At 41.5% G+C, this 10,069-nt stretch overlaps 1 pseudogene; it reads right to left on the bottom strand.

Moving 5' to 3' along the window:
• Positions 1 to 5,346: 5,346 nt before the first annotated feature.
• LOC108527339 (nucleophosmin pseudogene) lies at positions 5,347 to 9,077 on the bottom strand (annotated as a pseudogene).
• Between the last annotated feature and the right edge of the window lie 992 nt (positions 9,078 to 10,069).

The raw sequence follows: 10,069 nt of genomic DNA, 5'->3' as shown, positions 1-10,069 counted from the left end.
TTGCTTAGGTTTTTGGGCATTATTGTCACCAACTCAAGCCCAAATTCTCAGTTGCTTCCCCAGATCTGCTCATGATATCTCCAGATGCATCAGCAATTTATTCAAGTTCATTTTCTTGAAGTACCTGCCCTTGTAGCCCTCTGACCTGCTCTAGTTTGAGCTGGCTGTGATACAGACGTTATCTCGGGTTCCCCTCACCATCATCTGGGGAGTTCCCTCATTTCCTTCCTAGATACTCCAGTCTCTGATTCCCACTGAGGCAGTGTCTCCTTCTGTCACCCAGGCTAGAGGGCAGTGGCACAATCTCAGCTCACTGCAACCTCCATCTCCTGGGCTCAAGTGATCCTCCCGCCTCAGCCTCCTGAATAGATGGGACTACAGGCACACGCCACCAGGCCCAGCTAATTTTTGAAGTTTTTGCAGAGGTGGGGTTTCCCCATGTTGCCCTGTCTGATCTTGAACTCCTGACCTCAAGGAATCCACCCACCTCAGCCTCCCAAAGTGCTGGGATTATAGGCTGAGCCACTGCACCCGGCCCCTATCTCTTTCTACATTTAATCTTTTGTTTTGATGAATCACAGTCTCTAGTAGTTTCCTAACTACGAGTATTCTAAAACAATATATAAGAAGTACATTTTGAGACCCTCCATGTCTAAAAATTTATTATACCCTCATCAATAATCGATGATTTGTCTAGATTTAAAATTCTACATCAGTTAGAATTCTCCCTCAGAAGTTTTGAAAGAGTCCCTGTCTTCTAGCTTCTAATGCTGTAACCAAGAAGCCTAAAGCAATTCTGGTTCTTGACCATTCCCCCTTTCTGGAAGCCTCTCCTCTTTGTCTTTAGTTTCTGAAATTTTGTCATGATGTGATTTAGTCTGTTTTCATCCACTAGATATTCAATGGACTCTTTCAATCTGGAAACACTTAGTCTCCAGTTCTGGAAAACTTTCTTGAATTATTTCTTCGATGAATTTTTTTCCTGTTTTCTTTCTTTTCTCTTTGTGGAACTCCTGTAATTCACATCTTGGACCTAAATTGGGCCCTAATTTTATTTTTTATTTTCATCCATTTAGTTTTCTCCTTCTACTTTCTGGAAGATTTTCTTACAATTTTCCAATTTTCCTTTTTCAGTTTAAAATGCTTTTACTATTGTATTTTAATTTACAAAAGTTCTTTTTTGTTCTCTAAATATTCTTTTCCTATAGCAACCTTTCTTGTTTTGTAGATGTATCATTTTTGAAGAAAATATCTCTGAAGATTAATGGTGAGATTCTATTTTTTAATGTTTTCTTGTCCATAAAAGGTCTGTTTTTTTCATCTTGCCTCTTCCATGTGTTTTCCCCAGGCCTCTACCTTCCGTATTACATGCTTTCCTTAAATGTTCAGTGATTCTTGGTTGTGTCATGAATTATTTTTCGGTCAGCCTCACTGAGATATAATTTGTATTTTCATTCCAATAAAATGTGACCCCCACCACAATCAAGACATGAAACACTTCCATTACCCTTGGTGCCCCTTTACAGTCCCCTTCCCACTGCCCCCACCTCCAGCCCCAGGGACCACTGATTTGCTTTATGCCATTATATATTAGTTAACTGACTCTAGAATTTCAGAGGAATGTAGCATATCTAATGTTTTTGAAATTCATCAATCATGTGTGAATCTGTGGTTTACTTTCCTTTTTATTCTATTCTATTAATTAATTCTATTATATTAATACACCACAATTTGTTCATTCGTTCATTTATTGGTGGACATTTGGCTTGCTTTCAGTTTGGAGCATAAATCTGTTATGAACATTCATGTACAACTCTTTATATGGAAAACCATTTCTATTTATCTTGGCTAAATACCAAGTTGTGAAATTACTGTGTTTTATGGCAAGGGTATTCATAACTTTATAAGAAACTGTCAAACTATTTTCCAAAGTGGTTGTACCAGTTGTACACTCTCATCAGCAATGTGAGCATTCTAATTGCTCTGCATTTTCATCAACACTTGGTACTGTCAGTTTTTTAATTTTAGACATGCTAGAGGGTGCGTATTGTTACCTCATTATGGTTCTGATTTGCATTTCCTTGATAATTAATGATGTTGTTTTTTCATGTACTGTCTACTTAAAGAAGTAGGGCACTGAAAAGCTGATTAGACATTCAGCCCAGTGGAAAAGCCTTGTCAGCTGAGGGTTTCATGATATAATGGTCCTCCTGGGTCATTTTGCAGAGAATCCTGTTATTAATTTCTTAGTTTTTATTTTTTCTCTTAGAGACTAATTAAAGTCCCATAGAAATTTCTCCCAATTTCCTTTTGGAAGTGTATATGGTTTCTAGAATTCTAAAATCCAGGTGTGAGAAGAAAACTAGATGCATCAGCTTCCATTATCTCATCCTTGCCTTCAATTGTGTCTGGTATTTTTTAGCCTAGAGAACTTGTTTTGTACTCTCCAGAGAATAACCCTACAGTTTTCTACAGAGTGAGAGAGAGACTGCTCCCTAGCTGAGCTGAGTGGATGAGGGCATCTGGGGGATATGTGCTCCTTTAACAGACTTTCACCTACCTTTCTCTTTTCAGATCAACTTTTACTCCTACTTCCCAAGGTATCTGGTGCTGCCTGTTTCTGAGCCTTTGGGCTTTGGATAGTGTAAACTGATTAGTTTTTCAGCTATTCAGCTTCCTTGATTGTGAAAATGGTTGCTATGTCATTATGTGCAGCTCCACTGTTGTAAAGGGAAAGATAAAAATGTTTAGTGATTCTCCCAGCATAGAATACCAACAACATAAAGGATGTGACCTCTGTTAGTAAGAACTGGACCAGAAGAGAATTGGGGTTGCTCAAGAGCCATCAAATAGGGCAAGAAAAATGGCAAACAGAGTTCTGACATGGCAGAGCTTGAAGAAAACAGCAGAAACCCACCAAGGGAAGGACTTTGGGGGGTCTAGCTTTGCCCTCAGGCTGCTGAAGACCACTGAATACATGCAGTTCAACCGAATTTGGGATCTAATCTAAGAAGACTTACCAGTCCTTTGATATCATTACTTCCACTTAAATCAATAGAGTTTTTGGAGTAGTTTTAGATTTACAAAAAAAAAATTGAGAGGAGAGTAAAGAGAGATCTCCTCACTCATATATATCCCATCATCCCTACCCCAATTTCTTGTATTATGAACATCTTGCATTAGTGTGATACATTTGTTACAGTTGATGAGCCAATAGTGATACATTATTATTAACTAAAGTCTATAGTTTATTTTAGGGTTCTTTCTTGATGTTGTACATTCTATGGACTTTGACAAATGCATAACAACCATGTATCCATCACTGCATATCATACAGAGTAGCTTCACTACCTTAAAAATTCCCTGTGTAGCACCTATTCATCCTTCTCTCCCTCCCTCTTCCCAATCTCCTGGCAACCACTGTCTCCATAGTTTCACCTTTTCCAGAATGTCATATAGTTGGAATCAGTCAGTATGTAGCCTTTTTAGATTGGTTTCTTTCACTTAGTAATATGCATTTAACATTCCTGTGGGTCTTTTCATGGCTTGATAGCTCATTTCATTTTAGTACTGAATAATACTCTACTGTCTGGATGTCCCACAGTTTATTTATCCATGCACCTACTCAAGGACATCTTGGTTGCTTCCCAGTTTTGAGTAAAGCCAGTGCAAACATTTGTATGCTTTATAGGGACATAAGCTTTCAACTCAGGTAAAGAACAAAGAGTGCAATTGCTGGTTTATGTATAGTTTTGTAAGAAGCTGCCAAACTATCTTCTTCCCCCATTTGTTTTTGAGTTCTTGGTTTGGTTTATCTTGAAGTCTGCAGGAGCACATCTACAGGTAATTTTTAAAAGAAGGATATGTGAAGAAGGTGATGTTGATGGTATATTTTCTAAAAATATCTTTCCATGGCCTTTATCCGTAGAAGTCACGGTGGCCACACTTAACCATGTTGTGTCACAAAGCTTTCCTCTCAAATATTTGTAGATATTACTGTCATGTTCTCTGGCATTTAATGTTGTTGAGTCTGAGGTCAACCTAATTTTGTCCCTGTAGATAACTGATTTTGTGTGCCTATATCCTTAAAGGAATCTTCTTTGTTAGTAGAATTCAAGAATGTTATCAGGATGTACCTAGATGCTGATTCTCTGTGTTACCTTTTGAATGTAGTAAAATTTTCCAATATGCAGACTCAGGACATTTTACCACTTAGGGAAATCTTTTTAGTGGGTCTTCAATTATTGCTTAGTTCAAATGCTCTGATTGTTGCCCTGAAAACATCTAATTTACTTAAGGCAGATTCCATAATTAAAGTAATACATATAGATTAAACTAAAAATAATATGGTAACTTATACAACTATAAATAATTTTCTAATTATATATTTTTTTTTATTAAATATATATTTCCCTAAATCCTATAATACCATATAGTTAATATAATATATATTTTCGAGAGTTTCCCCATTTTTATATATATATAGAGAGTGAGACTCTGTCACCCATGCTGGAGTGCAGTGGTGCGATCTTGGCTCACTGCAGCCCCCTCCTCCTGGGTTCAAGCGGTTCTCCTGCCTCAGCCTCCTGAGTAGCTGGGACTACAGGCGCCCACCACTATGCCTGGTTAATTTTTTTTGGGGGGGGTGGGTATTTTTAGTAGAGATAGATTTTTTACCGTGTTGGCCAGTTTGGTCTCAAACTCCTGACCTCAAATGACCCACCTGCCTTAGCATCCCAAAGTGCTGGGAATACAGGTGTGAGCCAGCCTGCCCTGCCAGATTCCTAATTTTTAAAATCCTCCCTGTGCATCTTTACCATTTTCATGACTTTTCCTCTTTTAAAAAGTTTCTCAGGGTTCTTTTTTACTATCTCCAATTTGAATTCGCACACAGGTCATTGCATTTCTTAAAAATTTGAGTGCTTCCTTTGCATATGACTTTCTGCTCTAGCTTTAGAGAGCAGAAATGGGATGTCTTCTTGCATCCCTTAATTAAGGATGCCAATTGATTTTCTATTTTTTCTGATTTCTTTTTTTATTAAAATACTGAGTTTTATTTCATGTACATTCTTGTCTCCCCACCATTTCCATGTCTGACCACTGCTACTACTGTGTCCTATCATAACATTCCATACATACTTAAAACCAAGCAAAGGGTGGATTTCCATCTTTAAAAACTAAACAGGAATTTTGGACAACACATTCTTGGCAATGGAACCTGGACAACATTTATCAAACATGGTAGGGAAAGTTCTCAGTCTGCATTATAAAAGGACAGCCAAATAGCAACTGTTAGAGAAATGAAGTAAGATGGAAAATTTTTAACAAACTGTTTAAACTATTTTCTTAAAGAGACTTCCTGAACTGCCAGAGATCTTGAATAGCCTCCTGGTCAGTCATCCAGAAACAATTCTTTACATAATTGATGAACTTGGTTGCAACTTTGGGAAGAGAATCACCTTTTTCTGTACGTGCTTGCATTTTTGCTTTAATATCTTCTATGGAACTAGGTCCTTTTGGTGTTTTAGGAGTTTTTTTCCCCCTGTTTTTTGAAGGATTCTTGTCCTTTTGATCTTGGTGTTGATGATTTTGAGTCTTTTCCATTCTGATTTGACTTCTGTGCATTTTTGGCTGGAGTATCTTGTATACATTTGTTCACTGGTGCTTTTTCTTCAGTTTCCTCATCAAAATCTTCTTCTTCTTCTTCTTCCTTCTCCTTCTTATTCTTCTTCATCAGCAGCAAGTGTTACTTTTTTCTGTGGAAGCTTGCTACCACCTCCAGGAGCAGATCACTTTCCAGATATACTTAAGAGTTTCACATCCTCCTCTTTTTTTTTTTTTTTTTTTTTTAAGACAGAGTCTGGCTCTGTCTCCCAGGCTGGAGTGCGGTGGTGCAATCTCAGCTCACTGCAAGCTTCACCTCCCAGGTTCACGCCATTCTCCTGCTTCAGTCTCTGGAGTAGCTGGGACTACAGGCGCCCGCCACCACGCCCGGCTAATTTTTTGTATTTTTAGTGGAGACGGTGTTTCACCGTGCTAGCCAGGATGCTCTCGATCTCCTGACCACGTGATCTGCCCTCCTCGGCCTCCCAAAGTGCTGGGATTACAGGCGTGAGCCACCGCACCCGGCCATCCTCCTCCTCTTCATCTTCTGACTCTGCATCTTCTTCCACAGCTACTAAATGCTATCCACTAATATGCACTGGCCCTGAACCAAGCTTCAACCATAAGACCACTGGTGGTGGTATTTCAAAGCCCCCAAGGGAAACCATTGACTGTACATTTTCAAAGTTGCCAGTGTTACTTTAATTGAACTGTCTTCGTAATTCATTGTCTCTGCTTCAACAATGTGCAATTCATCCTTTGCACCAGCCCCTAAATTGACTGTTCCTAAAGATAACTGGTGCTCATTTTCATTAGTATCCACCTTAAAGTGATTATCTTGATTGGCCTTTAGTTCACAACCAAAAAGATAGCTCTGGGGCCTCAGGGAGCTCATGTCCATGTCCATTGAATCTTCCTGGGGATGGTGGCACAGTCTTAGGTGGGAGAGAAGGTGGATAGAGATAAATGACTACTCCAGAGAAGAGCCGTAGAAGAGCCGTGCAGGATGGAATCACACCAGGGATTTTTTTTTTTTTTTTTTTCTGATTTCTATAGTGAATAATATTCTGCTAATCTTATGTTTTTGTAAGTTCTACAAAGGCCCTACTTTACAATCCATTTGGTTTCAGTTGACAGCAGGCGAACTTGCAGAGCTCAGCTCATGGCTAGCTGAATCTCATAAGGTACACCCCCTGGGTCTTCTATGATGGAGCACACCAAAAATTTCAATCCGCAACATGTGTCGTTACCAGGACTCCTCCTATCTCAGACTCTGCCTGCAGCATTCTGTGGGAGCAGTGTGTTGCAAGAGGAAAGCACCTTCACCAGCATCTTTCTTCCCCTCTGTCCTGTTCTGGTGTTTTCTACAAATTAGAATGGCATGTGAAATGGAAATCACCAGTGCCTGGCTCTCATGCCCACTGACCACACTTCTCCCATTGATAAGTCTCCTAGACTAGAATACAAGATGATATTCTTAAAATGTCTTTAATGATATATTTTATTTCTTTAAAATATATTTGTGGAGCACTTCATTTATGTAGGGTCCTGTCGTAGGCAACAAAAATAGAGCAGGGGGCAAGAAAGGCATGGCCCTGCCCTCAGGGAGCTTCCATCCTGGGTTTGGATGGGGATGAATGGGAAACAACTGACAACATAATTAATGACTGTAGTTACAGTTGTGATTAGGGGTTGAGAGAAAACATCCAGACCAAGGAGCAGTGGTGTTAGTGGTGGTTCCAGCATAGCTTTCCCTGAATAATTGGTATTTGAGTTGAGCTCTAAAAGATCAGAATGAATAAATAAGAAGAGAAGGAGAGTTAGGATGTTTCAGGCATAGATCATATACCAAGGCCCTGAGGCAGGAGGACATGGTGGGTTTGAGGGCATTGTAGAAAGTTGATGTGTCTGGAGCTTGGAGGGGAGAAACAAGAAGAGGTAAAGTCATGTTCACTGTTGCAACCCCAGTGCTTGGGTGGAGTAGGGGCTCTATAAATGTTTGTGTCTGATGAATGGAAGATGGTAGTTGTAGCTAATCTGTAAGGAAGTTCCTGATGGTGGGTGTTGGGCTGCCCTCGACTCTTTCTTGTCCTCACATTTTTGCCAGTAATTAGAGTGAGAATGCAGAAGCCATGCCCAGTCAGTCAGGAGATGAGGACATGGGTCAGAGTCAGAGAAGGGCTAAAAGAAGGACAAGCAGCACGTGACTGAGGCCGAAAGGCAAAGGAAACCACATAGGTTTGAAGCAGCTTGGAAAGGTTTGAGACAGGATAGCTTTAGAGGCAGGTCTGGAGGAATGGAGGAGGAGGAATCTTAAGTAGCAAGGAAAGAGGCAAGGAGTAGGAGAATAGAACAAGGCGAACAAAAGCCCCAAGAAAGACACTGGGGTGTGGTGGTCCCTCTGGACTGCAGGATCAGGTGTGTGCATTGTGGGGAGGTTGGATGCTGAGATGGATGAGGCAGCATCTCAGCCGCACTCGGTCAGGAAGAATATGTCCCCAGAATAGATGTGGCCCCTTCTTAGAGCCCATCAGGATACAGCCTGGGTCAGCCTTACTCTGTGCACCTGCTTTTCACATTCAAGCACTGAGTGAAAAGTACCTGCATATGTCTTTGGGAGGTGAAGAAAAATGGCCAAAGCTGGGAAGTCCCAAATCTTCAAATGCAGACTTTGCCTCCCACTGCTTCTGAGTGAACTTGAGAATTTGCCCTATCTCATCACTCAGATCTCATCAGCTCTGAGACCTAGTAAAAACTCTTCTCCCCAAGTCCTAGAGAACTAGAACTAAGGCAAAGAGGAACGACTCCAGCCCTGACTGCAAGCCATTAGTTTTGATAAGCATCTATGTTGTGGCACCAGGGCTATTCATTCAACAAACATTTCCTGTGTGCCTTCTCTATGCCATGCACACAGGCTGGCATCAGGCTGTGCACCTATCTCTTTTGCGCTGAGAACTGTCATAAACAACAGCATTTAGGACAAGAGACATTCAAGGGAGCAGTCTCTGAGGAAGTGGATTGGCTTCTCTGAGCACCCTGAAGTCTTGGACATTCATTCACTCTTGGAGGGAATGGCCAGGAGTTGGGGAAGTGAGGCTTCCTCAGAGACTAAGCAGCCACGAGGCTGCAGCTCCCCTGGAACAGGCAGACTTGCATAAACTCGAATTAGAAGTGTAAATTGAGCAGTTCGACTTGGCTTGCACAGTACAATAAAGATCTGCAAACACTCAGCTCCGTATTGAACCCGAGGCAGGGTGATTAATTCATTATTCACTTCCCAGCCTGGAAGCAAAAGCATGTATACCCAGGGGCCAGCATGGATGAGCAGAGTCATAAATCATGCCACTTACAAGTCTAGCAATGAGAAAATCCACTGACTGGTGGATGCTCTGCAGGCAGCAACAGTGGCCTGAGGACCAGCCAGTCGAGGCGGGCCAGTCTGCTCTCTGGAGACAGACCAGTTGGCCAAGCATTTCGCCTTCCAGCCAAGACGGCCAGCCTCTCAGCCACCCGGCTTGGCGTTTCCTGGCCAGACCACAAGGAAACAAACTCTACTCCACCCAGGAGGAATGCTCCTGTGACCTGAAATGGCCTCTCTCAAATGTAGACAAAGTACTAGGAATAGCATTAGTATTTCTCTAAAATGCTGCTATGGTCCAATTGGGATAAACCACTATCTGTCCCTCTCCTTGGGCTGTTCTGGGTTCCAAATCCTTCCGCCCCAGCCAGAGGGCCAACCTGGTGTCTGCTCAGAGTCCTCCAATCCAAGTCCCTGGATATCATCGGCTGCCAACCTTGAGCCTGGGCCTTTGCCCTCCAATCTCTGCTAGCTTCGGGACAGGATGCTTTGGGGATCTGAATTTCATTGAGAGCTGCTGGTACCAGCCACCAAGGGGCTTTTTAGCCCCTATTTGAATATAAGGTAGCTTTTCAGATATTTGACAATTCTTTCTCTTCCAAGTAAAACACTCTCAGTTTCCTCAATTATTCCTCATATTTCAAGATTTCTAAAGCCCCTTCAATGACCAGGAAGGTCTTCCATTTTGATATTGACTATTTTCCACTTTACATTTTCTCTTAATTCTCCAAAATCTCAGAAAGGGACCCAGTACTTCCTGTGTGTTCTTGTTCTTGTCATGAGAGAACAATAACATTAAGACTCATTATGTACCAGGCACTTTATACTTATTATCTCATTTAAACTTTCATGATGAGCTGGTGAAGTAGTTTTTAACTCCAGTTTCCAGAGGAGGAAACTGAGGCTTAAAGAGGTAAAACAGCTTGCCAAGATTGAGCCTTTGGTCAGCCTGACTCCAGAGATTGTGCTTCTAAACCTTATGATATGCTGTCTCCCTCACCCACAGCCTGACACCCTGACATCTGATTCAGGGCCTGCCACACCTGGTAACCACTTTCCCAGGAGCCAGGCTGAGCTTTGAGAGGCTGGCCAAAGCTCTCTTCTTTC

The sequence above is a fragment of the Rhinopithecus bieti genome, unplaced genomic scaffold (genome assembly GCF_001698545.2).
Source record: "Rhinopithecus bieti isolate Rb0 unplaced genomic scaffold, ASM169854v2 scaffold_4639, whole genome shotgun sequence".
Lineage (NCBI taxonomy): Eukaryota > Metazoa > Chordata > Mammalia > Primates > Cercopithecidae > Rhinopithecus > Rhinopithecus bieti.
Note: the sequence above shows the minus strand (reverse complement) of the source record. Positions and strands in the feature narration are given on the sequence as shown.